The sequence below is a fragment of the Dermacentor silvarum genome, chromosome 1 (genome assembly GCF_013339745.2).
Source record: "Dermacentor silvarum isolate Dsil-2018 chromosome 1, BIME_Dsil_1.4, whole genome shotgun sequence".
Taxonomy (NCBI): Eukaryota; Metazoa; Arthropoda; class Arachnida; order Ixodida; family Ixodidae; genus Dermacentor; species Dermacentor silvarum.
This window is the reverse complement of record NC_051154.1, coordinates 169,655,353-169,683,136: the sequence shown is the minus strand read 5'-3', so window position 1 is coordinate 169,683,136 and position 27,784 is coordinate 169,655,353. Positions and strand designations below refer to the sequence as shown.

The following is a 27,784-nucleotide window of genomic DNA, read 5'->3' as shown; positions in this document are numbered from 1 at the left end:
CTGAGTTTCGTCACAGGCGGTCATACAGGCCAGTGCACCTCAAAAAACGCAGCAGCGCCTTTGTAGCCCTGCACATAGCAGACGCGCAAGGCCACGGGCCCAAGATCTTCTCCTCCGTAAAAGACCTGTCGTCTAAGTGTCCCAAAGCCGTCTGAAGGGCAATCCTCTCATCTTCGTATCTGGGGCAGTCACATAACAGGTGTCTGGTGGTTTACTCAACACCCCATGTGTTGCAGTTGGCACTGTCCACCATTCCAATTAGGAATGAATAGGAGTTTGTAAAAGAAACTCCTAGTCGCAGGCAGCACAGTGATGTTTATTCTTGTCGTTTAAAAAGTTGTAATTGCATCTGTGGGTTCATGGCACATAGGCGCTGGTTGGTAACTCTGGTGTATTCCATTTTCTTAGATTTATAATATGGGCATTAATATATACGTTAAGAGACAGGAAGAGAGCGGTGTGGATCAGAGAGAAAACAGGGATTGCCGATATTCTAGTTGACATTACGAGGAAAAAATGAAGCTGGGCAGGCCATGTAATGCGTAGGATGGATAACCGGTGCACCACTAGAGTTGCAGAATGGATACCAAGAGAAGGGAAGCGCAGTCGAGGACGGCAGAAAACTAGGCGGGGTGATAAAGTTAAGAAATTTGCAGGCGCAAATTGGAATCAGCTAGCGCAAGACAGCGTTAATTGGAGATCGCAGGGAGAGAAGAAACCGGAGAACAAACCTCAGAGTGCTTGAGAGCATGCAAGCTCAAGCACTTAGAAAATGTCTTGGCCTACCGAGATGCGCTTCAACAGCCGCAACAATTGCCATTGCCAGGGAACATCCCATCAGAACGTATGTCGCCACAGACACCCTTCGAAATCATCTTCGACACCTTTCCCGACTACAGCCTCAACGCCTTGCAGAAGCAAGGCGTTGAGACTGTCCACTGCAGGTGTTCGTCCTGCAGTGGACATAAATACAGGCTGATGATGATAATATGGGCAATATTTCTGAGGTGCCTCGCTGCATCCGTTATTGACAATGGTATCGAGATTTTTTCACATTCGTCATGTACCTCACGGGCAGCTTTGTCGGCACATTCATTTCCAGTGATGTTGCAGTGCCCAGGTAGCCACTGAAATACAATGAGGCCTCTGACTACCGCTTACACTCTGGCTGCGCTTTTGGGCAGCCCCGAACCCAGCGACCAAACCCTGGCCATCCAGAGTGCCCGCGATCGGGCCGTCAAGCTCGGCTTGGCGGTCCCTACGTGGGACTAGGCGGGTGGCGCGGGGTCTCCCCTGCGTCTTCTCTGGACCTCAATAAAGTTGTTTCACTCACTGTGACCACCGCTTGATGGTAGCGTAATCGTATCTCTGCTACCAATTGTTCATATGGGCTGAGGCGCTGAGCTGATAAGAGTGACTGTAGGGCTGCCTTTGATTCACAGAATATAGCCCATTGATTTGGTGATTGTTCGTGCACATAAAGCACTGCGCTACGGAGGGCGGCAAGTTCAGACCCTGTCGATGTTGTGGCGTGGCGATGTTGTGACGTTGAACTTCTTTCAGAATGATGCTGACGGAATAACTACCGCACCAGTAGGGTTGGTCAGAGTCGAAGAGCCATCTGTATAAATGTGAATTCGATCAGAGTAGTAATCCTGCAGTAGATGTAGAGCAACTTGATTCAGGGCATATGTAGGCAAGTCGGACTTCTTTCTGGAATAGAGAGCCGCACTTGTGGCTGCCGGACACACCACAAAGGACAAGGTGGTCTTGCTGCAGGCGTGAATCAAGTCCGATGGAAGAGAAGATCGCTAGGACGTTACAATGCCCGAAAAAGTTGCATCTGGTCTACATTCCGAGAGAGAAGCAAAGCGTTGAGACTGTAGTCGGAAAAGGTGTCGAAGATGATTTCGAAGGGTGTCTGTGGCGACATACGTTCTGATGGGATGTTCCCTGGTGATGGCAATTGTTGCGGCTGTTGAAGCGCATCTCGGTAGGCCAATACATGTTCTAAGTGCTTGAGCTTGCATGCTCTCAAGCACTCTGAGGTTTGTCCTCCGGGCGCTTGACAACATCGGAGTGCTGTAACGCAAGAAACCCATGAAGAGCGCTTTGTATAGCCGCAGCATAGAACGCACCGACGGTCCCTATGCTTTTGGCGATGGTTTTGTAAAGGTGACTCATGCCACCGACTTAGTGGCATAAGTTCGAACCCCACTGAGGGCGGTAGGCAATGACGTCTTAATTTTACTCACCACACGATGAGCTTCACGCTGAATGCAAGGAGCTGGCATGGTGACGATGGTGGCGTAAAAACCAACTTTCGAGCTCTTAACTGCTGTAGCAGTAAACTGTCCCTCCTGTAAGCAGTTTTCAACAGGCACTAGTTCCGATGAAGCGCGGGCATTTCCGACCATGCAATGTCTGCCATTTATTTACTCGGCAGGGGCTATATTCATTTCTATGCGCGCCTCTTAGAGACAATTTCTATATATATATAAAAAAGATCCCATTCGATAAATTCAGGTGCTTGTATTTCAGTGTGTTCCTTGCTAATGGAATCTGTCGTAAGTGGTACGGCGCCTCGTCCTGAGATAGCGCTCTCCTACTTCACAGTGCGCGGGAATGAACGCTCGCATCGATTAGTCACTTATATTGTACATCCGCTGCGTACAAGAGGCAGCGGCTTCAGTTGTGTTGGAAGATCGCGATCAATGCCGCCTCGCGCAGTCACTCAAGGTGAATTTCCTCGTATTCAAATCCCACCAAGTAAACAATGGCCTCGTTGGTTGATATATGCATGCCTCTGGCACGAACACCTCCGGCCCACTTTTCCTCCCTTGCTTTCGAAATCACGCAGCCGCTAACCGTCCTGACCTCGTGCAAAACATGTAGCTGGCTGTCTAGCGCATGCATATCACCGTGAATGCGCTCTTCAACAAAGCAACACGTATACCATTGTCTGCGCGAAAGCGCCACTGCCCCTCCTCTTCGGTACGCGCTTATAGCCCCTCACGTCGCGTCCGGATTCATGCGCTTAGACAGCGCTCCGAACGCCCGGAGAGCGCGCATAAGGAGATTGCGGCGCGCGTGCGGCAAGACATCGCCACCGCTGCCGCGGCGTATATGCTTGCACGTGAGCCGCGGCTGCATATCCGTACCATGCATGCCACGAGGGTTTCTTACACTTTTTCCGTTGAACGCCAAGCCAACTTGCGCGCCCTCAGGCGACCGCCAAACGTTGTATGCAAATCTTGGCTCGTCCGCTGCTTTCAGCACGCTTCGGCTGTTTACCGTTCCTGCGGTTTGGCCCTCGCGCGTTCTCGGGCTACGACGGTATTGCGCCCTTTGACTGCCGTGACCGACCGCCCGCCCCGTCGCCGTCGTTTCTGCCGCGTACGCGCTCTTCCGGGCGGAGAAAGGAAGACCGATTCGATGCATGAGGGCGCAGCAGAAAAAGAAATGGAGCTAACAAAGGATGAGCGAGAAAAGAGCGTCAAGCAGCGCACAGAGCCACCCACCGCGTTTTGTCTGTTCCGCGCGCGTAGAGAAAAATATAGGAAAAGCAGGACTCGTGTACGACATTTATACATATTTATCACAACGCTGTTTACTGCAGGGAATGCACTACGTCTCTCGCAGTGCCTGATCCACGTTGCCAAAGTAGCACGCCCCCCCCCCCCCCCCCCCCCACACACACACACACACAAACGCAAGCACGCACGCACGCACGCACGCACGCACGCACCGTGTCATACTATACTATACATGGATTGATTGAATAAAGCGGGCTTCGCCCCTCAAGTGCAGTTATTGTGGAGAAGCCAACCTTTACTTGCGCTCTTTGGGGATGCTTTTTCAAGTGGGATGCCGCACACGCTACTTAAGCAGATATCAATCTGAGAGCTCCCGAAGTGCGTGGATTTTACCATATATGGGTTTTCACCTGAGGGACAAAGTGATGTTGGAGCGAGGGGCCATAGATCTTCGGGTCCCGAAATAGTGTGACTTGAGCGCAGCTTTTGCAACCGTCTTGTTTCTCCAACCTCATCATGTAGTACATTAATTGGTTGGGATAGCTCCGAGTATATAGTTGTTTTCATGCTTTTGAATTCTACATAAGTAGTTCATATTATATATTTTGTCTGGGATTTGAAGATGCTGACCTTGCCAGTGTATTCACACACAGTTGAGCTCTGCCTCACGTCTGTTCTGACAAGGTTTCATCCCAAGAGAGTTTAATCACTGCATATAAATTTGGTTAAATCACTGAAATATTATGTAGGTAACGATGTGTCTGGGTGCACATCTGACCGCCGGAGCAAACATCAATTGAAAAACGCCGATATGCAAGCGATTTCCGTCTGCAGGACTCATTCACACAGCCATCACCCACCCCGTCCCGTCACCGTAATGGCGCGAAAAATTATGAGAAAAATTAATCGTGAGACCTGCATTGCAACTAAGTACGCAAAGCAACAAAACGGACTACTTGCGACAAAAGCTTATAGTGCTTGAATTTCCATTACTTCAACACGATGAACAGCGAACACGATTGGACAAGAGGTGAGAGATTCAAACAGGGCACATCTTCTTTTCTCTCGTCTCGTAATCCACTCTTTTCGCCATGTTGAGTGAAAAGTAACTCGCCCAGCTTCAAACTTTTCTCCTTCTTGGCGTTTTCAAGGTTGTTTTGCTTAGGCTGTATTACTTTATCTCTTGCCTAACGCCGACTGCCTGTCGACGTACAGGGGAAACGGGTAAATGATTTAGTTTACCGACCCTTGAATCGCTTTAAAAATGAATAGCATTTGAACGAAAAAATTAATGTCTACTTTATTATATGAATAGAGTTTTTATATAAACTGCGATGGCAATACCCTCAAGCTGTCGAAACGCTTATGCACTACATTGTTGTTTCCGAAGAGAAGCGGATATCAGAATTACATGAGACTGACTTGCCAGGGCGTATTAAGTATGAAGGAGTCCCTATTTCGAACTGAACTCGGTGAGAGAATTTCACTTCACGAATGAGGATTTTTAAACACCGCTGAAATTGCATAAAGTTTTACTTAGTATTTCAGCTTTGTACGACCCTAGAATTTCTAACGGGCTCGTTTTATGCGCGTTTTTAACACCTGCTTTCGTTTGGGAGAAGAAGCATTTCGAACATTTCATCTCAACTTTTTCAAGTGTTGCAGTTACGACAAACTAGCTCATATGAAACTTTGCAATAAATCGAAAAGCACTGCTTCGAACACCTGCGGTACATCGTATTTCCTACTGAACACAGCAAGCTCGATATATCTCGGGGCCATACTCGTTTAATGAGAGCATTTATGCATTACCATGTATTTCGATTGTGGAGCTCCAGGACAGCACTTACTGTTTTTAACTACCCACGATTGATGGTGGAGGAGTGTGCAGTGCCCACGCTAGACGCCTCTCGAATGCGAACATCTGTACGCGGGTTCATCCAGTATTCATGCGCGCTGCGCGAGGCGCAATATTTCTTTTCCGGACGACACCTTAAAAAAAGTCCCGAAACTCCTCTTTAAACATTTCTTAACTTTTCTATTATTTTTTTTTTAGTTTGGTTTAATTTTAATAACGACCGCGCGATTCGAGAAGCGGCCGCAGGGCTCCGTGTCTCGTGAGAGTTTGTACGCGGCACGAGCGGACGCCCTCTAGAAGCAAGAAAAAAAAAAAACGAACAAAAAGTCAGTAAGGAAAAGCTGGGCAAAAAGCAGCAAACGAGAGAAAGCAGCCATGAAGGTGCCACTAATGGGCCCTGCGCGTCGGTCGGTCTCATTCCCAGCTTCCACGCGTACGGAATAAGAGAGAGAGAGAGCTCCTTCACGAGCCGTCGGGCGCGCTCACGACACCGCGTGCGCGTGCATTTGCGTATGGGCACGCGCATTCCACGGCCACATTACCGGCACTGGGTTGATGCTGCTGCCGTTGCGCCTCTTATAACGCCCTATGTGGAGCACCGTTATCCTCGATCCACGCAAGGGCCGGTGACACAAGTGCGACGTTCTCTTTCTCTCCTTTTACGCGACTTGTGAAAACCCAAACGTAAGTTTTGGAAAAGTTTACGCATCGCCACGGGAAGCGCCCTGTCGACGAGAGAGTGCGTACGCGCGTCGTTGGCGCCTTATGTTTCACTTTGGTGAGCACCCTCTAGCGTATTGTAGTTGCGCTCGATTGTTCTTGCGGTGCGTTCTTGGCGTCGAAGAATTATTCTGCTTGCTTGGTCGCAGTTTGCTATGCAATGCTACGACATTTTTCTTTTATTTGCTTTTTACATTCTTTTTTTCCCTTTTAAAGCGCACGCCAAAATGTTCTCTGCATGGCTAAACCGCGAGACACTGTACAGCACGGCATATTCACGCGCATTGTATATGCTCAGGTTACCCCGGGATGAGGTTTTCGCGCTATATATCAAAGAGGAACAAGGCGGAAACATGTGTCAACAAGGAAATCAAGATCTAAGCAAACTTTATACTGAGTATGAGCCTGCCTGTTTGAATATTTTTTTTAATGTTCGCCATTATAGTATATCGGATGATTGCTTTGTAATGTGAGATAGTGCTTTGGATCAGTCGGCTTGCAATTTTTGACGCTACAAGTAGGAAACATGATCTTCAAAGGAAGTTGAGGCACCTTGGAATGATGATGGTGGCGGTTCTCAAGTGCGTACGCCACGTTCCACTACGGTGGATAGGCCAGGAATCAGGCAGCAGGTGAAAACAGTGGAAGAGTAGGTATTGAAAGGGAACGAGCTGTGGTTGGCAGTACTTCTCCTTTCTCACAATTTAGCGAACTTGCTTGTACCAAGGTTAAGATCGTCCGTTTTCAATGAACCCTTCCTCTCTCTCTCTCTTTTATTACTGCGACATCAACTAAGAGTTCGAAACTGAGTTTGTCCGGTCCGTCAGTTCTGTTACGCCGCTGTAGTAGCCATAGCACTTCCTTCACCGCCTGCTCAACAAATAACCGCCCTCACCATGCGGAAAAAAGAATAAAACATTTGCCACTTCCGCTTCATGGGGATCGAGACACTGCAACAGTATGCTCAAGCCACTCAAGCCACTGCGGCAATGCGCAATTGCGAGGCGGACGCGCAACCACTGCGCTATCGTTGACATCCCGTGCGTGATAGTTAATGATAGCCCGACGCGCATGCTGGAAGAGTTCCGGTGCCTGCGCATGTATTTCGGAGGCAATACACTCACGCAACACAGCTGATGCACGATGAAGGAATGGTCCGCCACCATCACAAAAGCGCGGCAGTCATTCTCAGTGTTCCTCCCGCAAATACTGCTCTTCACTCTAGCTTATGTGTCAGTCGACAAAGTCTCGCCCTCATGACGCTGTCGTTGTCTTGCCGTCATCGTCACGGTGGTGCCGTCGTCGTCGTCATCGTATACTGTAGAGGGAGTTTGCACGTGTTTCCAGGATTTTGGCACAAAGTTGGGAGTGTTGGGAGTAAGTCGGGAGAGTAACTGTAGTAAATTAGCTCAGAGGCAGAGAAATAGCGGAATTTCGCTGCCTTTCTTTTGATTTTTGAGAAGTAGAAGAAGACGAGAGAGAGAGAGACAGAACGAGTGCCGAAGGTAACGCTCCTAACCGGATATCCGGCTGTGAATGGTGAGGGCAGTTTTCAGCCACGTTATCAGCGAGGCACCTGGACACATATCCACAAATCTATTACGTAAGTGCTGTACATGATTGGCCATCATCGGGGCGGCCGTCTAGTCATCATGCCAATCGCTGTCATCTATGGGGCACGTTAAAACGCTGGCCAATAAATGAAAGCCGTTACGAAAGTGTTTTTCGAATACAGGTTCCGATTCAAAGGCTGTGAAGAACCTGTATACCCAGTTGGCTACCCTCTACTGGAAGGACGGGATAATGGCAGTGAAAGACAGGAAGAAACCAAAAGGAGTAATAAGTATACGAACTCACGTGAGCGGTTTTGGTTTGCTCAAAAACCTTTTATCCCAGCAACAGCCGCTTATGGAGGCTGTCAACTCCTGCCGAGAGCGGAGTTTTTGTGTTCCGAACGCAGGAAATGCGTTATTGCATCGTCGCAATCACGCATGTCATTGTCAGGGCTGTCGGTCATCAAAATGATGAAATATAGACCACATGGTACCAGAGACACCACAGAATTGTTGAGAGAGAGAGATACAAATTTTAATGATAAGCTGGAGATATTGCTATAGATGGAGCTGCAGGTGGACAAAAATCAAGGACGTGAATTGAAGTTGGTCGAGTTCCGGGTCTGCAAACGTACGTTCGTGTGCGGTCAACTAAAGCCGCTGTGTAAAAAGGCTCGTGTACAAACTTTGCGTGCACATAAACTGCTACATCTCGACCAAGTTGTTCCGCAGCGCCCATTACGGCGTCCCACATAGCTAAGCCGTGACGTTGGGATGTAAAACCCGCGCAATAATTATTAGATGGTGGAGTGAAGCTATGGGCGTCTTCGCTTTTATTATTATTTTGTTATTTTTTACCTGCTTGACCTAATTATTTAGTGGCTATGGATTTCACTAATTACGATTTTAACTAATTTCCTTATGACATTGCAATTTACAAATTATTGCTGGGGAGTTCGCAAAGTGGATCTACTTGGAACGAATTCTCACGATGACACCTGTTTCGAGATCTTAATTCCCGAACTTTTCGGTTAAATGCATTGGCGTTCCAGTTAGTTTTGTGCTTCAATGCATAAAACGACGTTTTGTTAAGAAATCGAATGGAACGACGGTGCATTTCTGCCGCAAGTTTGACGGCGCATATCTCGTAAATGCTGTCATCCACACAATTCTTTTCAAACGGATATGCCTTGCAGTGTCGCCCGCTAGACTTTGTAAATTGCAATACGTGCCATAAGGTAGTTTGTTAAAAACCTAATTAGTGAATGCTTGTTAATTAGTCAATTATGCATTTCAATTTTCTTGTGCAAGTAATGTCCGCCTCTTCGAGTAGACCAGTAGACCAATTGGGAGTAAGTCGGGACTAGAATTGTGCTATCTGCCACTGCAGCAATAAAAAAAAAAAAAAATTGAAAGTGTTCGCTGAAACACACTGTAATATCCTCATTGCAACGAATGTACGCCTTCACGCGCATCACTCTTTCGAAAAAGCGAATAGCTTTCTGAAACCGCTTGGCTATTCGCTTACATTGACAATCATCGTCGACGGTTTGTTCAGTTTTTCGCGTCCCTCCGACATTGAACGCGCCCGTCGTGGTCATAAATCAGCAGCAGAACGTCATAACCACTAAGCCACCATGGCGAGTGGCACTGAAAAGTGAGGAACCAAGTTATCCAGGCGTTAACGCTGCCGTACGATTACAAGAGCAGCTTCATGAAGAAAGGAAGTTAAAAAAAAACTCGCATTCACTTTGCATATCCGGAAACTCGAGCCGCGCCAGCGCGCGCACACATAGAGCGCGAGACAAGCGACGCCAGGCATCGTTGAGTTCAGCGGGCAGCAAACACGCCGCCCATACCATACCACCTTTGGACTACCAGGCGCAGCGTTTCAATCACGCCGGAACGAGGCCTGACGTTTATCTGGCAACTTCAGGCGCTCCGGCAAACGCACGTTTTGCTGCATCTCCTCGTCAGCGGCTCTACCCAAAAACTCGCCTGGACGCATGCGGCCTTCCTTTTTTTTATATAAAGCTTGAATATACATACGAATAAACGGCGGCACGAAAACGATTTGCCTTGTTGCGAAAACGCCAGCACCGCTGTGTCCTCGCGCAAACGGTGTGTAAATAGTAAGCGCAGTACGGGCTCGCCCTGGAAGCAGCTTTTCTCGCACGGTTTGTTTTTGCATTTATTTCTTTCGCCCGCCTACCGGTGGTCGCAGGCGGTTTGCATAGGATAAAGTGGCGATGGAAGCGCGCTAGCGTATACGCACTGTATAACGCACAGCCTCGCGGTTGTGTATAGGACAGCTCAAACACAACCGCGCTTCTCAACTTCCCGACGTCGCGTGACATTTTGAATGAGTGGCATGCACTGCGAGGAAGTGCGTTTCGCGGACCGGGGATGCAAGGATGGAGGGACTGAATGCGGCCTCGTCGTAAAGTGAGCGCGCGACAGCACCCGCGAGAGTGCACTAAGTGAACGCGCCGACAGAAGGAAAACAAGGATAACAGAGTGCAAGATAAGACCCACCTCTGTACGCGTACGCGAGACCATATTGAAAAGCGAACGGCGAGATAAGCAAACCGACCGAAAGTTTCTTTAAGCTTCTTTACGATGTACCAACTAACCCAGTGCACCACTTTGGTACTTCTTTAAGCAAGCGGAAAACAAGCGACACAGTGAAACGTTCGACGCCCTCCGCAATAGAACACTCTCGGGAGCCGTCCGCGCAGAGTATGAACATTGTGTAAGCATTTTGAAAGCAAGCCAAATGACGGCCAGTTGTCAGCAAGGCGAATAACCAATGCATTACATTGGCTGGTGTAGCCAGAAACAGCGTTAGCATTAAACAAAAATTATACACATCCAACGCACATCTTGGAATCTATATGTGAAGCGAAGCTATAGTGAAGTTGTCAATGAAATGCTATAAATTTGCCGATTTCATCACTGCGTCTTTGGCTCAATGTACACTGTGCAGTGGCATGTGCCCTCGCCCGCCCGTGCTGCACAGTGACACACGAGACGATCATCTCAAAAAACGCTAGTTGGCGGTGGCACGCTGGAAGTACATGTGTGATTGCAGCCTGTTGGTAAGAGCATCGTGCTGTGGGACCGAGGTTTGATCCCACCGTCGCTGACGTAAGTCATTCTTTTTATTGCGATAGCAATTATATGGACACCTCAAGCGCATTTCTGCCGTCGTCGTCGTCGCCACCGCGAGGTTCTGTATGAAGTCTAACGGCGATAAAATCGTCGCCGCGCTCCGTATGCTGTATGTGCGGGTGAAAGCGCGCGAGGGAGCGAACGCTCGGCGGAGAGCAAACGCGGCGTCTTCCGTCTTGCGAAAGGCCGTGGGGGGATGGGGAGGGAGGGAGGGGAGGCGACGTTTAGCTGCGGCGCCAAATGCGTATCTTGCGACCGGGCGCAAGGGGGAAGTGGCGACTCAATCCCCCACGCGAAAGCAGGAAAGCCGGAAGGCAGCGCGGGAGGGAGGGGGCGCGGCTTCTACTCTGCCATGGAGGAAGGAAAAAAACTAGGAGGGAGCGTCACGTGGCAATATTGAAGCCTAGTCATAAAAAAATTTAGAGAAATAGGATGATGGGAAATAGGCCCTCACGTGATAGGCAGGCGGTAGATTTTAGTCGGCTCGCTTCGGTTGCGTCTGCTACGTCTGCTGCGGCGGTTTCGGAATATGCGCACATAGTAGGCGTGGTAAACGCGCGCCGAGGTTAGTGAAGGAATTCGTTTGAAGCAGTTGAGTCTGTGACTCTGTGTTATGTCTATCAGGTAACGCGCCGAACCACCACGCGGCTCGCGGCTTAAGCAGCAGACAGGCGCCAAGGCGGTTGCGAACGAAGGCGTCGGGTAACTGGAATTGCGCCTAACAATTAACCCGTGAGGACCACCTGAAGGACGACTGGTTGCGTTTCGGGGCGGTTCCGGGGAAACGAGGAAACGAGGAAACCGGTGATTCCTCGCATTTGGGGTCGTCTTCTGGGAAACAATGATGCCTTTCGCCCGCCCAAAAATGTGCAGGCGATTAAGCGAGCGTACAGCTAGGGCCTGAAGCGATTAACCGCGGTGGTAAGCGTGAGTGAAGCGTTGAACTTTTTCTGTCTTCATGAGTCAGGCGCCGCAGTCTCGCGCCATGTTTCAAGGCATCGCATTTGAAGCGAAGAACGACGCGCGCAGTAGCAGAAAACCACTCGTATACGTGTCTCCAAGCCTTGACAGCAGGCGCCACTAAAGGTTACCACGTATCAAACAATCGCGAATGGTCCGGCGATCTTGAGGGCCTATTCCTACCCAAAAGGCACCGCACGCAAGGCCCCAGAGAGAGGGAGGGGTGGCTTTAGAGGAGGTTGGCTTGCCGAGGCTAGCGGAATCATGTGATGCTCCCTCCTAGTATTTTTCTTCCTCCATTTACTCTGCCACCAACTGCATACTTGTACTTTGCGTGGCTGTGGGCTCTCGCGCGCCCCGTATCTTGAAAGCAATCTCCACGCGGCTCTTACCTTTGTATGCACTGTGCTTCCGCCGCTCAGTTTCTGTTGAAGCGATAGACCGCACGAACCTTCGGTCGCTGCCACCGCGCTTGCTCACGCCAGCATTTTGACAGTGGCTGTCTGCGGTCACCGAGTGTGATCTATTCATGTTTGCTTGTGCGCGCTGACACCATGCTTATTAACTCAGTAAGTAAGCGAATGTGTCCAAGTTTATGCAGCCGATGAAACTACTATCCTTACTCCGTATCGCTCTCTGCTAATTTGCTATCGCAATTGATGTTTCGCCAAACTGCGACTTCTTTAGTATGAGCCATTCGGCAAGACAACAGAAGCAATCAGCCACGGTCAGGAAAGTCTGAGAGGGTTCGCAAAGAAAGCTTCGCTTTAATATCTCCTGGTCTCTCCCGTCTCCTTCAGTGCACATTACTGGCACCAGTTACCTGCTAGGGTATCACAATGTGGTTTTTAAGGTACCAAGATTGCGAACACCAATATTAGCGATCGTTTTCCTTCTTTGTTAAAGTTTTTTTGAGCTTAACACTATTGCAGTGGATACATGCCTAAATAGAAAAAGGAAGAAAGAGTTCACGCGTGAGTTCTTTAGTTTCAACGCAAACGAGTGCATTATGTACCTCCGAACTATGATGTTACCGCCTGGCTTCAGCGACATCCATTTATGATAGAAAGCAGCGGCAAACAATAAGAAATAAATGATGAAACGGTTTTTCACGTGTGGCTTAAGGCTTACTTTCACATTGAAATAAACAAGACTGCACAACACTTCTCTTCACGAGTTGTGAGTGGTTACTCTGTTAACTCATCAACCATTTTCCGTTTTTTTTTGTCATATACATCCAGCACGTATGGCGGTGGTTTACGTTTTACTTTTGACTGCCAAATTTTGCGTTTCAGCTACCAAGAAGGATGGTTATGAAATTCCTTGACATGGAGACTTACATGAATGGGAAAGTTCTGTAGGACTTATTATTAAGGAGCCGTTTGTGTGACCGCCTTCTGGCAGTCTCGCTCGAATCTACGAAAAGAGTTTATTAAACGTTTCTATGGCTTGAGCAACGACACGAATGCAGCTGGGTAGTGCCTATAACAGCTATCGCTGTAAAAACGAGAAATGACGCGATATATATGTACATATGAACGTTATACAATAACCGTCACGGTCTGTCACGCCGTCCGGATATCCTCCGTATGACAGTCTGGATCAGTGTCCTCGTTTCCGACAACGGGTTCTCGAGTAGCGGTAAACACAACGATTACAGTTGCAAAGGATGTGTCTTCGTCCGAGATGTCAAATGCACGGCTGTCGGCCCTTCGAAAAAGGAATGAGCAGGCGTTCGCTAAAGCTGCGCTAAGCCGCAGGGACGCGGAAGTGTTGATTCAACTCGTCTAGGTCAGGCAGCGGTAGCTATGTATCGCCGACTGAGTAAGCTGTACAGCTGGCGGGGTCAGTTGTAGACGGGATAGAAGAGAAGGACTGCCGAAATCATTCGGTTTCCGCCGTGCCGACGGAAGCTCTGTGTCAATCGAATGAAGCGAGAGTGGGGCGGGAAACGCGCATCAGAAACCTCTACGGAATGGCGCTTTATTTGTCGTTGAGCTCGGCGACAAAGGGCGAGATCGTACGTAGATTTCGTCCTTCTGTATTTCCTTTCTGCCGTCGGACTGCGCGTAACCTCTCGTAGTCCACGTCGATAGAAGACCCCGGCGTAGGTCGAGAAATTAGGAAGGAAGCGCTGGAGAAAGTTCTGTTCATCACTGGATCCTCGCAAGCCGCTGTCACGTATTTGGCATGTAGTCAGGTGCCTGCGTTCTCCCCCACAAGAAAGGTAGCCTTTCAGTGCTCTGGCCCTTTACCAACGTCGCACTGATGTAGAGGTAGCGGACAGTTTCTGCAAAATGATTGTGGGCACTACTCGGCCAGCCTCAATTCAATTCGAGGTTTTTGCGCCACCTTCCCCCAGTGACCACTACGACTTGCTCTTTACGATGCCTGAATTAGAGGCTGCTCTTGCGTCGTGTCGCCATTCATCTGCCCCTGGCCCTGACGGGATTTCGTATTCGTCTCTCTCTCACTTTGGCAGGGCTGGTCGCACTGCGCTGCTCAATTATTACAATGACACATGGGTCTCCGGTATTGTTCTGGAGCAGTGGAAGATCAGCCGCCTGGTTGCTCTCTTGAAGCCTGGAAAGACTCCTTATGAGCTTACCTCATACCGACCAGTTGCATTAGCCAGCTGTGTTGGAAAAGTTATGGAACGAATGGTCCTGGCGAGGCTCGAATGGTTTCTGGAGAGAAATGATCTTTATTCGAACATGATGACCGGCTATCGGCGAGGTCGTTCTTCGATTGACAGCATCATTGACCTCCTGACGACAGTGGAACATGAAAAACGTCGACGCCGACTTGTCGCCGCTGTTTTCTTAGACATCAAAGGGGCCTACGACAACATCCTTCATGAAGCCATTCCCGATGCCCTAGATGACTTGGGCATTGGCGGCCGGCTCTATCTGTGGATTGTGAGCTATCTCAGCGGCCGTTTCGTTTACATGTCCACGCCTGACGGAGAGACTAATCGTCATCAGGTATGCCGTGGAGTTCCACAGGGAGGAGTTCTCAGCCCAACATTATTTAATGTGGCACTGATTGGCCTGGTGCGCGAACTTCCAGCTCACATCCACATCAGTGCATATGCAGATGACATCTGCATCTGGGCTTCTGGTACAACACGCCCACAACTACGTGCAAGATTACAACGTGCTGTGTCATCTACTTCACGATACATACGGCGTCAGGGTTTGCTCTTAGCTGCTGAGAAATGTGCTGTGGTTGCATTCACGCGAAAATCCGTCTGCCGCTATCCGATCTCTATTAACGGTGTTATAATACCTTATGTCTCCCACCACAGATTCTTGGGCATTATAATTGACCGCGGTTTGTCGTGGTCGAGGCATGTGAATATGTTGAAGCAAAAACTTAATCTGTTTTGCCATGTTCTTCGCTTCGTAGCAGGCATGAAATGGGGCCCCACGGAAGGCTCCCTACTACGACTTTATCAGTCTCTATTTGTAGGCTACATTCGATACAGCCTCCCGATACTCTCAAACTTGAGTATTTCCTGCTTACGGACATTGGAGAGCGTTCAAGCGCAGGCACTCAAAATATGCCTCGGCTTGCCACGGCGTGCTTCCAACAAAGGCACAATTGAGGAAGCCCGCGATGCCCATTATCGGTATACCTGTCCCACGAACCACTTCGAGTATATCTACGCTTACTTACACGACACCATTGCCATCCATTGACGTCGGTTCTACATGAGTGGCCGGACAGCAGTTTCACAAGTGCACTGCACAGCCATCTACCCCACATAACATCAGGCTATGTTCTTCCATATGACCCCGTCAAACCACCGTGGGTGATGATTCAACCTTCGGTATGCGTGAAAGTCCCCGGCATACTAAAGAAATCATTGGTTCCCGTTAGCGGACTACAACAACTTGCTTTGGCGTACATCTGGTCAGAATACCAGACCTATGTCCATGTGTACACAGACGGGTCCGCGTCACCAAAGGCATCGACAGCAGCTGTGGTGATACCAGCCCAGCAGATGATTCGAGGTTTCATTCTAGATCATAATTCAACATCAACCGCTGCAGAGCTTGTGGCTATACGGGAAGCGATTCGCCACATCTGCGGGGAAAGACCTCAAGTGGTGCATTTTCACGGACTCAAAACCCGCGCCGCAAATTTTGAGATGCTTCCTTCGCCACACCGCATATCAGGTTCTGGCACTGCAGATCACCGAGCTACTTTCATGTGCTCAAGAAAAACACCACCGCATAGTGTTCCAATAGATCCCGGGACACTCTGGGCTCAATGGTAATGAGATGGCCGATGCTGAAGCAAAGCGCGCCCTCAGCAATGACCTGCGAACTGTAGTGCCGTTCTCTAGACCGGACATCACATGCCTCCTGTCGAAATTAATGAGGAGTGCGACGAAAACATACTGGGCCCAGCCAGACGCTCGTCACGTTCGCCTTAAAAGGCTGGATCCCGATATGCAATTTCCTGTTCTGCGTGGAATTCCAAGCCCTCATACATGCCTGATACACAGACTGCGATTAGGCGTCGCTTTCACGCGCAAATATTTGCACATCATTGGACGGACAGACTCCCCGGAATGTTCAGTGTGCGGTGTTATAGAGACTATAGACCATGTGCTCGTGGTGTGCCCTGAGTATGCGCGCGAAAGACTCACACTGGCAGCCACCTTGAGGCATTTATATAATAGGCCACTGTCGGAGGACCTCTTGCTAGGCGCAGGGCCACAGAGTTGGCAGACAATAGAGGCAATGCGTGCTTTTTTACGTTTTTTAGACGACACGGGCCTGGACTCCCGCTTGTGATCACATGTATGCAATGTGTCCTTTCACCTAGTTCCTCCCATTATCATCCCCCATTGTGACCCTCTTTATTCCCCTCTTCCCCTTCCCTTACGTAGAGTAGCAGGCCAGATGCTCCATATTCCGGCCGACCTCTCTACATTTTCAAATCAATAAACTACTTCTTCGTCTTCTACGGAAACATTGCGCGGCCTCCTCAGTGATGGTCGCTTTCACTGGCGTTTTTTTTTTCTGCACGCAGGCGTTTCTCTTACATTTGACATGAGCACTTTCCCGCCAATATTGCCCAAATTATGAAGTTTTTTTTTCTTAATATGTCTCACCATGTCACTTGACTGCCCCAGTCGCACATACTTTATTTTTATTATGCAGACAGACCATGGCCACAGCTTTCCAGCCAACCTTTCTGACGCCACATAGAAAATGAGCAAGAATGGAGTATTGGGGGAGTTGGAGCGGAGTCGTGACTTACAGCGCAAAAAAAGACAAACACAATAGAATGCAGCATTAATGTTGTCCTTACTTTTTCTTTGTGTTCTTTGCGCTGTAAATCATGGTTAGATAGAAAATAAGATTTATCATGCGTGGTTACAATCAGTGACGTCTTGACATCCATAAATATCTGGCAGGCATGACGTGTCAATACGAAAAATAAGTAAGACAGGTCGAAGATGTGGAACACTACGCAGAATCATCTCCTTTTCTTTGTAACAAATGGATAATGATTCTCCCCTTAGTGTATACTGTTCCCTATGTTTCTATCCCCTTTTTCTTAACCTCCTGTAGCTTAGCAAACCCGAGACTCATCTTGTTAACCTCCCCACATCTTGTGTTTGCTTTATTTTTCTCTCTCTTCTCTCTCTAGTGCAGAATTCGTAAGGGAAATAGAACTTTGTTTTTCCAAGAGTAACTGCGTGTTGGTTGCCATGTTTAAAATGCATTTAAAAGGCCATCTTTGAAAATGCATGTGCTAGACGATAATTGTTTTCAGGGTTAATGCAAAGCACATGCGCTGTGTCACGCTTGCCGGCACTTCACGAAGTGAACTGCCAACGCAGCTCATATAGTTTTTCTTTTTTCGTTTCGAAAAGGTGCGTGGTGCAACGCTCCCACGCACGTCCAAGTCGCTTGAACTTGGTCGTTGCGTTAACAACTCCCCGAAAGTGAGTGAGTGAGTGAGTGAGTGAGTGAGTGAGTGAGTGAGTGAGTGAGTGAGTGAGTGAACTTTATTGGGTCCACAATAGACGCGAGTAAACTCGACGTCACCTGGCTAGGCCCACTCGGGGACCATCAGGTCAAACCTGATGGCCCTCTCGCGGGCCCTCTGGACTGCCAGGATTTGAGAGGTCTGATCCTGGGCCTTAATAAGCATCATCATTTCCTCTTGGGTGAAAGGGGGACCAGCAGATGCGCAGCCCCCCAGGACATGCTCGAAGTCCGCATAACCACCACACAGGGGGCAGTCCGGGCTTGGGAACCGTTCGGGGTACATTGTGTGCAGTGCTGCAGGGCTTGGGGTAAGTGCTGGTTTGTAGAAGTCTGAGAGTCACTGCCTGGGCCCTGCACAGTGAGGAGTGCGGCAGAGGCAGGAGTCTTCTTGATAGGTAATTGTGTTTGCATATCTCGTTGTACGAGCAGAGAGGCTCGGGTCGCCCTAGAGAGGACGCATTACCCGGCGCACGGTCAGTCAAACCTCGTGCAGCCGAGTGTGCCTCCTCGTTGGGGTTGAGCGAGGCACCTTCAATGTTTCCAAGGTGCGCAGGGAACCAGGCCAATGAGTGATCTTTGAGGTCTTTGGCGTTTTGGATGATACGTAGGGCCTGGAAAGTAAGGAATATTGCTTCCTCCTGAAACATGTGCTGCAGAATTAATGGATAGCTGCATGTATAGCATCAAAAGGCTGTCTTCGCCCTGCATTCAGCGTCTCGGTTAGTGTGTTTTCAGCGAATATACTTATGTACGCAGCCCCAAAGGTTATTCACACTTACCCTTTTCAAAAGTAATACTCGTAATATCACCAGCACAGTTACTTCCAAAGGTCGCCTATAGTATAGGATAAATGAAAGTGACGCGCCCGTAGTGTGCTTGGTTGGTTTGTCCCACTGCATCTGGGGTGCGGGGAAGGCAATCAAGCGTTTAAATAGTGAATGAAACGGACCAAAGGTACCTGCAAGCACTCATTCAAATGTGGCCTCCGTGGTCGGGAATCGAACCCGCGTCCGCATGTTCAGCAGCAGAAGGCCATAAACCCTGAGACAACACGGCAGGTGAAGCTTGTTTTTGATAGCAACAGTCTCTATTGCGTGCGACAAGTGACATCTTCAGCGCATGCGTAACGTAGTTATCAGATTGCCGTGAGCAGATCAGCACCGCTCGTGAAAGCAGACCACGCTGCTCCCGCAGAAAGACGAGGATCCAACGGCTTAAGGCGCTGGCTTCGCTATAGTTGGTGAACTTTCTGCGACTGCGTCTTGTTATAATGAAGAGAGATCAACCCAAACGTCCGCTTACAAGATCAATTTCGCTTCGTTCATACCATCTAAGAGCGTACAGACTCTGCGCCTAAATCGTCAAGAAATTTCGCTTTCTCGCAGGTTCTGCGTCCTGAAAACATTTTGCTGACAGATGTGCTCATTACAAAGCCTGTCGTTAACCGGACCAGTTGGTACTGTGACGTAGAGCACTGCACGGGCCGATTTTTGCGGCCCGGGCCCGCCCGGGCCCGTTTTTACATCGGGTGGCCCGCCCGAGCCTGATCAAAACTTTTATGGCGAGACCCGGGCCCGGCCCGGGCCCGGAAATAATCTACGTTACCCGCCCGGCCCGGCCCGCCACCCCTTTACCTTAAGCCCGAGCCCGGCCCGAGCCCGGCTCGAAACCGACCCGAACCCGGCCCGAGACCGAAAAATACATGTTTTTCAAAGTTGAGAAGCCCGAGAATAACTCGCAGAAAGCCCGAGCCCGGCCCGGGCCCGCATCAAAAAACCCGAGCCCGGCCCGGGCCCGGGTCAAAAAGCACACGCCGTGCCCGAGCCCGGCCCGAGCCCGTGAAAAAACTGCTCTACGCGGCCCGGCCCGGCCCACGGGCCGCGCCGGGCCCGGGCTTTCGGGTAAGCCCGAGCCCGTGCAGTGCTCTACTGAGACGTCGTAGAAGTAAACCCGGCTCGCAGATATTTTGTTTTCGCTAGTTTTATTTTCAGGAGCACGTTACACATTTTTCGGTAGAGAGACAACAAAACCTCCTACCTCCCGAATGCGATGTCACAGCTTGTATTTCCGGCCACGCGCTAGCCTCATCTGGAACGTAGTAAGGCTCCTGTGTCGGTGCAGGAAAATGTTCCCGCAAGCAAAGTGACCTATGCCCCTAATATGACACGCACGCCGCCGTTAAGACTTCTCGTGTGCCACGGTGCTTCGGAATGCAGGGCACCACATGTCATTACATTTTATCGCTTTATGATCGCCGTGCACCCGGTTCACGTATCGGTGTTTCCTTACAAGAAAAGCAGAAACATCCATAGTGGGATGACTAATGATAGTAACAGTATAGATTTCCTTAGGCAGTCCATACTGCTGTTAGAATGAAGTTCCTGTACTCCTAACACTATCTGCTCACGTACATACGTAAGCTCATGTGTGCGCTAGCTTTCTTTCTCCTGTGCGGCGAAGCAGCCTAATCCCATTTGAGGATACTCTTCGTTTCAATCTACTTTGTTTTCCAGGCTTCGTTCTTCTTTTTCTATTACTATATGCATATGTCGCTTTGTGTATATGCACTGGTTGTTTCCTTCGGCCATCGCAATCCCTTGGCATCATTTTTCAATTGTCACCAGACAATACTTTTCCCGGGGACCGCGCGCGTCAGGCTGTTCCCCGATCGCGCTAAGCAAAGAAAAAAAAAATGCCCAAGAAACACGCTAATCTACACCACCCGATGTACACAGTGGACGTTGCAGCGCTCTCATATTTGAAATCAAATCGTTTATTTGTTTTTTTCTCCTATTTATTCCGGAGACAAAGAAAATATTGGAGTTTAGGCATATACATAACCTAACTTCCTCTTTCAGATACCAGCCAAAAACTAAGATTAAGGGGGAGTGGGTGATAGCGGGGGGGGGGGGGGGTCGTAGAAAGAGAGAGTGAGAACTCATCTCGATTCTCGGAGCCTTCGCTGCAGCGCCTGTGCGAGAGTTGCGAGCAAAAGGGCGACGTAGAACAAAGGAAAGAAAGAAGTGGCACGCAGTTATTATTTCCTCCCCGCGGGTGTAATATGTAACGTATGCAGAGCTCGCGCGGCACTTCGCATATCCTTGGCGTCCTTTCTATATGCGCGTCTTATCCTCCGCGGTACAATTCGTTTGCGTTTCAATTCTCTTCGGCCCTGCGCGGCGACAATCTCGAATGCTGCCGCGCCACAGCCCACGAGGGAGGGACTTGGCTAAATGAAGTTTCGGCGCACCCTTCCCCGTGTGCTGCCTGTGCCACCGCGCGCTCTGGCGTCTCGACTTGCTCTATAGCCAGGGCTCCATCGGCGGCTAACAAGGCAGCGAGCAGGCGTCGCATGCACTACGTCGAGGGCTCGCATGTGAGGACTGGGGATATGAAATAACTGAACAGAAAACAACGTCATCATACATGAAGGAAACGTGCGGGTTTCGTAGCGCAGGACTAAGCTTATAGTGCACGTGCAGCATCACCAAGCCGTGCCGGTGTGATTCTCAGGAAATGAACGAAAGCGAGAGAATGCGAAAGAAAATAGACGTGCGTTGGATGTTATCGGGCACAGAAATACAACAGCGGCTCGGGAAACGTGTCAACAACGTCCGTCTGCATCGTTCCATTGTGAAGGAATAAAGACAGTGCGGGGACACATGGGCGCTGCTTTATAGGACAGCCTGATATTGTTACGGGGAGATTTACAGAAGAGGGGGTTTATTTACGCTATGTACAAAGAGACTAAATGTTGGCCAGCAACAACAAAGATGGCGAACCACAGTTTCACCTCTTCCTCGTCTCGTCGGCTCTATGCTTCGGCGTCTTCTTTGTCCGCCGGACAACTGGCTCATAACACTACCCTCCGGCGGCGAAAGCACCGACTCGGTGCAGGTGAACAAAGGGTACATGAAAAAAAAAAATAAAACTAGCACACAAGGTATGAAGAGGTGTCCGGGGCACGATAGGGCTTGAGACGGACAACGTGTACAATGTCCCTGCGGAGAGGAGCACAGGATGACGAAGGCAGCAGTGGAGCGATTTCATAAGTGACATCAGTCACTTGGCGGCACACGCGATATGGACCGGTGTACTGGAAGAGCAGTTTTTCGGATAAGCCAACGCGTCGTGCTGGGGACCACAGGAGAACGAGCGATCCAGGGACAAAGTGGGTGGTCCTGCGGTGGCTGTTGTAGCGAGACTGCTGGTGGATTTGGGACTCAGAAAATCGAGTGCGAGCAACTTGACGTGCATGGTCGGCACGTGCAATAGTCTCTTGAGCATATTCAGTGGGTGGGCACCCAGAAGAAGGCACCAGGGTGTCCATGGACAATGTAGGGTTTCGACCGTATAAGAGGAAAAACGGCGAATAACCAGCGGTCTCATGCCTGGAAGTGTTGTACGCGAATGTCACAAAGGGTAGTGCAAGGTCCCAGTCGTGGTGGTCGGCAGACACATACATGGCCAACATGTCGGTAAGGGTGCGGTTCAGGCGTTCAGTCAAGCCATTCGTCTGTGGATGGTAGGCCGTAGTCAGTTTATGTTGCGTCGCGCAGGATCTTAGAATGTCATCGATCACCCTGGACAGGAACTGTCTGCCGCGGTCAGTGAGCAGTTGCCGAGGAGCTCCGTGCTGGAGTATGACGTTATGCAGCAAGAAGTCTGCAACGTCGGTGGCACAGCTAGTGGGAAGTGCACGCGTAATGGCAAATCGCGTCGCATAATCTGTGGCAACGGCGACCCACTTGTTCCCAGAGGCGGATAGGGGAAACGGACCAAGTAAATCGAGGCCGACACGCTGAAAAGGCTCGTAAGGAATGTCCAGAGGCTGAAGATGGCCTGCAGGTGGCAGAGTCAACTTTTTTCGGCGCTGACAAAGGTCGCATGAGCCCACGTAACGGCGCACTGAGCGGGACATCCCAGGCCAATAGAAACGGCGGCGTGCGCGGTCGTATGTACGTCACACACCAAGATGTCCCGCCGTTGGTGCGTCGTGAAGCTGCGCCAGGACAGTGGAACGGAGGTGAGCCGGGATGACTAACAACAGGTCAGGACCGTCAGGGAGTAAACTGCGACGATATAACGTGTCGTTTTGGAGTACAAAGAGGCGGAGGGAAGGATCAGGAGCATGGGAGTGCAATTTTTCGATGATCTTGCGTAGAGACGCGTCAAGGCGTTGTTCGGCAGCAATGTTGAAGAGTTGAGAGATGGAAAGAACACACGGGCTGGAGTCGCTCAGGGCAGCGTCCGGTGGATCTACTGGGTATCTGGAGAGGCAGTCGGCATCCTGGTGCAAGCGGCCAGACTTGTAAACGACGGTATACGAGTATTCTTGAAGGCGCAGCGCCCAACGACCAAGGCGACCAGTGGGATCTTTGAGAGAAGACAGCCAGCATAGAGCATGGTGGTCAGTAATGACGGTGAAGGGTCGGCCGTAGAGGTAAGGGCGAAACTTGGCGATGGCCCAAACTAGAGCGAGGCATTCTCGCTCTGTGATCGAATAGTTTTGCTCAGCCGAGGAAAGAAGGCGACTGGCATAAGCAATAACGCAGTCCTGACCATGCTGACGTTGGGCTAGAACTGCGCCGATTCCATGGCCACTGGCGTCGGTACGGACTTCCGTGGGCGCAGATTCGTCGAAGTGAGCCAACAGTGGTGGTTATGTCAGTATTCCAATCAGCTGTGAGAAGGTGGACGCTTGTGCAGGACCCCAAGAAAAAGTCGCGTCTTTCTTAAGCAGGCAGGTGAGAGGCCGTGCTAGTACTGCAAAATCTTTTACAAACCGCCGAAAATAAGAACACAGGCTGAAAAAGGAACGGACGTCCTGAGTAGAGCGAGGTGTCGGAAAGTTGGCAACGGCGCTAACTTTGGCAGGGTCAGGCCGTATACCTGTAGCATCGACAAGATGGCCAAGTACAGTGATCTCGCGGCGACCGAAGCGGCATTTGGCAGAGTTAAGTTGCAGACCTGCATTGCGAAGGATGCGCAGAATAGCCGAGAGTCTACTTAGATGACTGGAGAACGTAGGCGAGAAAATGACTACGTCATCGAGATAGCACAGGCAAGTTGACCACTTGAAACCACGAAGAAGGGTGTCCATCATTCTTTCGAATGTTGCTGGGGCATTGCACAAGCCAAATGGCATAACTTTGAACTGGTAGAGCCCATCGGGTGTTATAAAGGCGGTCTTCTCTCTGTCTTTTTCGTGAACGGCGATTTGCCAATAGCCGGACCGAAGGTCTATAGAAGAAAAGTACTGTGCACCATGCAAAGAGTCGAGGGCGTCGTCAATTCGCGGCAGAGGGTACACGTCCTTTTTAGTAATCCTGTTTAGGTGGCGATAGTCGACGCAGAACCGCCAGGTGTTGCCTTTTTTTCTGACAAGCACCACAGGGGATGCCCAAGGACTCGTAGATGGTTCGATGATGTCCTTTGTAAGCATTTTCTCGACTTCGGTTTGAATTACGTGCCGTTCAGTCGCAGACACTCTGTAAGGACACCTATGGATGGGACTGGCGTTGCCGGTGTCAATGTGATGAGTCACAACTTTGGTCTGGCTGAGATGGGGCGAAGCAAAATCGAAAACGTCGCTGTAAGCGGCTAGCAAGCGACGAAGGTCGTCAGACTGAGCAGCCGAAAGGTCGGGGGCGATCATGGCGTCAAACAAATGAAGTACTAGTGTCAGGGCTTCCAGAAGACAGGGGGGCATCGATAGTAAGGGCCACAGGGTCGTGTGCGTCTAAAGGCGATATGCATCCCAGCGTGATACCCTCGGGAAGAAACTGTGGAGTGCGTCCAAAGTTCAGAATAGGGATACATGCCCGGTTCGCAGAAACAGTCACAACGGAGTGAGGGAGGGCTACCTGCCTTGCTAAAAGAGCGTCTAGGGAAGGAGAGATGACGTAGTCCCCGTCAGAAATGGCGGAATCTGAGGTGAGTGAGACATACGTCGCGGCGGCTGGTCGAAGGCGAACAAACTCGGCGACACATAAACGCGGCTGTGACTCGGTGGGGAGATCGGGTACAGAAGGAAGTTCCAACTGGAGAAGGCCAGAAGAGCAGTCGATGAGGGCAGAATGGGTACTCAGGAAGTCTTGGCCGAGGATGACTTCATGTGGACACTGCTGCAGAACGGCGAATAGAACTGAGGTCTGGTGGCTGGCGAAGCTCACACGCGCAGTGCACATCCCAACGACGCAAGATGTACCGCCGTCGGCTACACGAACGACAGGCGACGCCGCGGGCGTTAGAACCTTGCGGAGACGACGAGAAAGGCGAGCGCTCATAACCGATAATTGCGCCCCCGTGTCTATATGAGCGCCGAAACAGGCACGCCGTCCACTTCTATGTCCAAAAGGTTTTGTCGGGTGGTCAGGGTCAACAGAGGATTTCCGGGTCGGTTGGTCAATGCAGCATCACCTCCGGGAGCTGCACCAGTCAGTTTTCCGAAGAGGGACGGCGAGGGTATGGCGACGGTGAGCGACGGGCAATCGGTGAGCGGGAACGCCGGTTCTGTGGGGACGGCGAGCGGCGGTCGTAGTGTGGAGCCGGAGCAGCAACATCACAGTGCGGCAGGTCATTGCGGGCATGAAAAAGCGAGGACCGGCTGTCTTCCGGGCGGTAAGCGTACGCGGGACGAGGAGATGAAATCTGACGATAGCGACAATGGCGGGAAATATGACCTACTCCATTGCAATTAAAGCATATTGGCTTGTCGTCATGTGTGTGCCACTGGTTTGGATCGCGGTATCGGAGGTAGGTCGATTGTGGGCGTGGAGGTCGAAAGAAATTGCCGACCGTAGGGCTACTTACAGAACAGATCGGACGGATGCCTGCGTTCGCCAGCTCTTCGCGTACGACAGCTTGAATCAGAGATACTGCCGGGCGGGACTCGTCGTAAGAACGTATCGGGGGAACCGACGGAGACGCAGCCTTAATCTCGCGCCGCACAAGACGCAGCAAGTGTTCGGCACCAGGCGGCTGGACGTCTTCACACGATGAGCTAGTGGCGGTATTAGGGAGCCGAACGAATTGCTGTGAGACACGACGGCTCTTTGCTTCTTCAAAGCGTCGGCACTCTCTTATAATGTCGTCGACCGTCGAGCAGTCCTTGTACACGAGTAAATTAAAGGCGTCGTCTGCGATGCCTTTAAGAATGTGGCTGACCTTGTCCGCTTCGAGCATCTTGTCATCGACCCGCCGACAGAGTGCTAATACATCTTGAATGTACGCAACGTACGGTTCAGTAGATGTTTGGGCCCGGCACGAAAGTTCCTTCTTGGTGGCTCGCTGGCGGCCAAGTGGCTTCCCAAAGAGTTCCTGCAGTTTTTGCTTGCAAGTGTCCCAACTGGTCAATTCCTCCTCGTGTGTTCGGAACCAAACACGGGCCGTTCCTTTGAGGTAATAAATGATGTTAGCCAGCATTATAGTCGGGTCTCAATGGTTGCTCTTGCTGGCGCGTTCGTATTCGATTAGCCAGTCTTCAACGTCCTTGTTGTCAGTGCCCGAGAAGGCGCCAGGGTCCCGGAGTTGGGTCAAGACAATCGGTGCTGTGGTAGCCGAAGCCGAAGCAGCGGGCCTCTCAGTCGACATGGTCGAAGGGCCCTCGAGATTTCCGCTTCGAAGTTCCGTGATTTGCTGGTATGTACCCCGCACTTCCACCAAGATGTTACGGGGAGATTTACAGAAAAGGGGGTTTATTTACGCTACAGCGTAAATAAACCCCCTTATATATATATATATATATATATATATATATATATGTATTATGTACAAAGAGACTAAATGTTGGCCAGCAACAACAAAGATGGCGAACCACAGTTCACTTCTTCCTCGTCTCGTCGGCTCTATGCTTCAGCGTCTTCTTTGCCCGCCGGACAACTGGCTCATAACAATATTGTCATGGCACACCGCGGAACCGTGTGCATAGGGTGAGACGGCTGGAATAACTTTTGGATCATTTTGGAGCACGTAAATATTAGTTAGAGAACAGAAAAATGAGACTCTGTAGCAGCTGAACGGGGGAAAAAAACTTTAGAACGCTAAAATTGGAAATTTGGCGTATATTTAACGGGAGAAAAATCGAACCTTTTGGAGCAAAACAGTCCAAACATGTAGCAGCTAAAGGATCTCTGTTTTTCATGCAAGAATTGCGTAGTGTTTGAAATCCCCTTGTCATGCGGCCGATGTGATGTAGAACAGACGGGTAGGTCTCTTATTGAGCGCCTGGGTGAGCATGCTTATTAACTAAATGTTAAGCATGGAAGCCACTTAGCTAGTCATTGTAAATGTTGCGGTTGCTTGCCGAAATTCGAGCTTTTCTGCCTATTAAGAAAGTGCTGGAAACAAAAAGAAAGAGAGATATGGAAGCATACATGATTTTTCAAAGAGTGGACAAGTGAGTAAGCGCGCTGTCGCAAAATTTCCACGAGAAAGAACTTCTGTATCGTCGGTAGGCCCGTGTTTGCTGGAGCAGAATGTCCATTTCGTTCTCGTTGCGCGTACGCTTCGCTTTACATAAAACGAATGGACAGGCAATAAGCATTTATTGTTAGTTCAAAGTTTCCTTATGTCTGTTTCTTGACCTCCGTGTCCTGTTTTCGCGCTATTTCTTCAAAATAAGCCATGTACCAACCAGCCCCTGTGAACAAAATCCTGAGAAATGTTGCGTGGAACATAATTGCAGTTCCAATTTTTGACGACGCATTTCTCTAAACGAGTGCTAAGCACATGATTTCTGATTAATGGATATGACTTAATAGCTGCTTAGCCTAAATTCCCCATTCGGGACATTTGATGTGCGATAAAGTGAATAAGCTCACAGTTATTGAGTGATATTTTCTAATTAGCTAACATCACATTTGTCGTGCAAATAATCGCGCAAATGTCGTGCACGAGCCTGAAATTTCATGAGTCGTATTGAATATAAACTGATGACTCCGTTTGCTTGCGTGAGACCGTAATTCCGTTAGT

At 49.9% G+C, this 27,784-nt stretch overlaps 1 protein-coding gene across 1 annotated transcript in view; it reads left to right on the top strand.

The window, feature by feature from the left end:
* Positions 1-27,784, top strand: part of LOC119436382 (sushi, von Willebrand factor type A, EGF and pentraxin domain-containing protein 1) — a 696,898-nt gene that overhangs the window by 28,794 nt on the left and 640,320 nt on the right. The window lies entirely within an intron of this gene.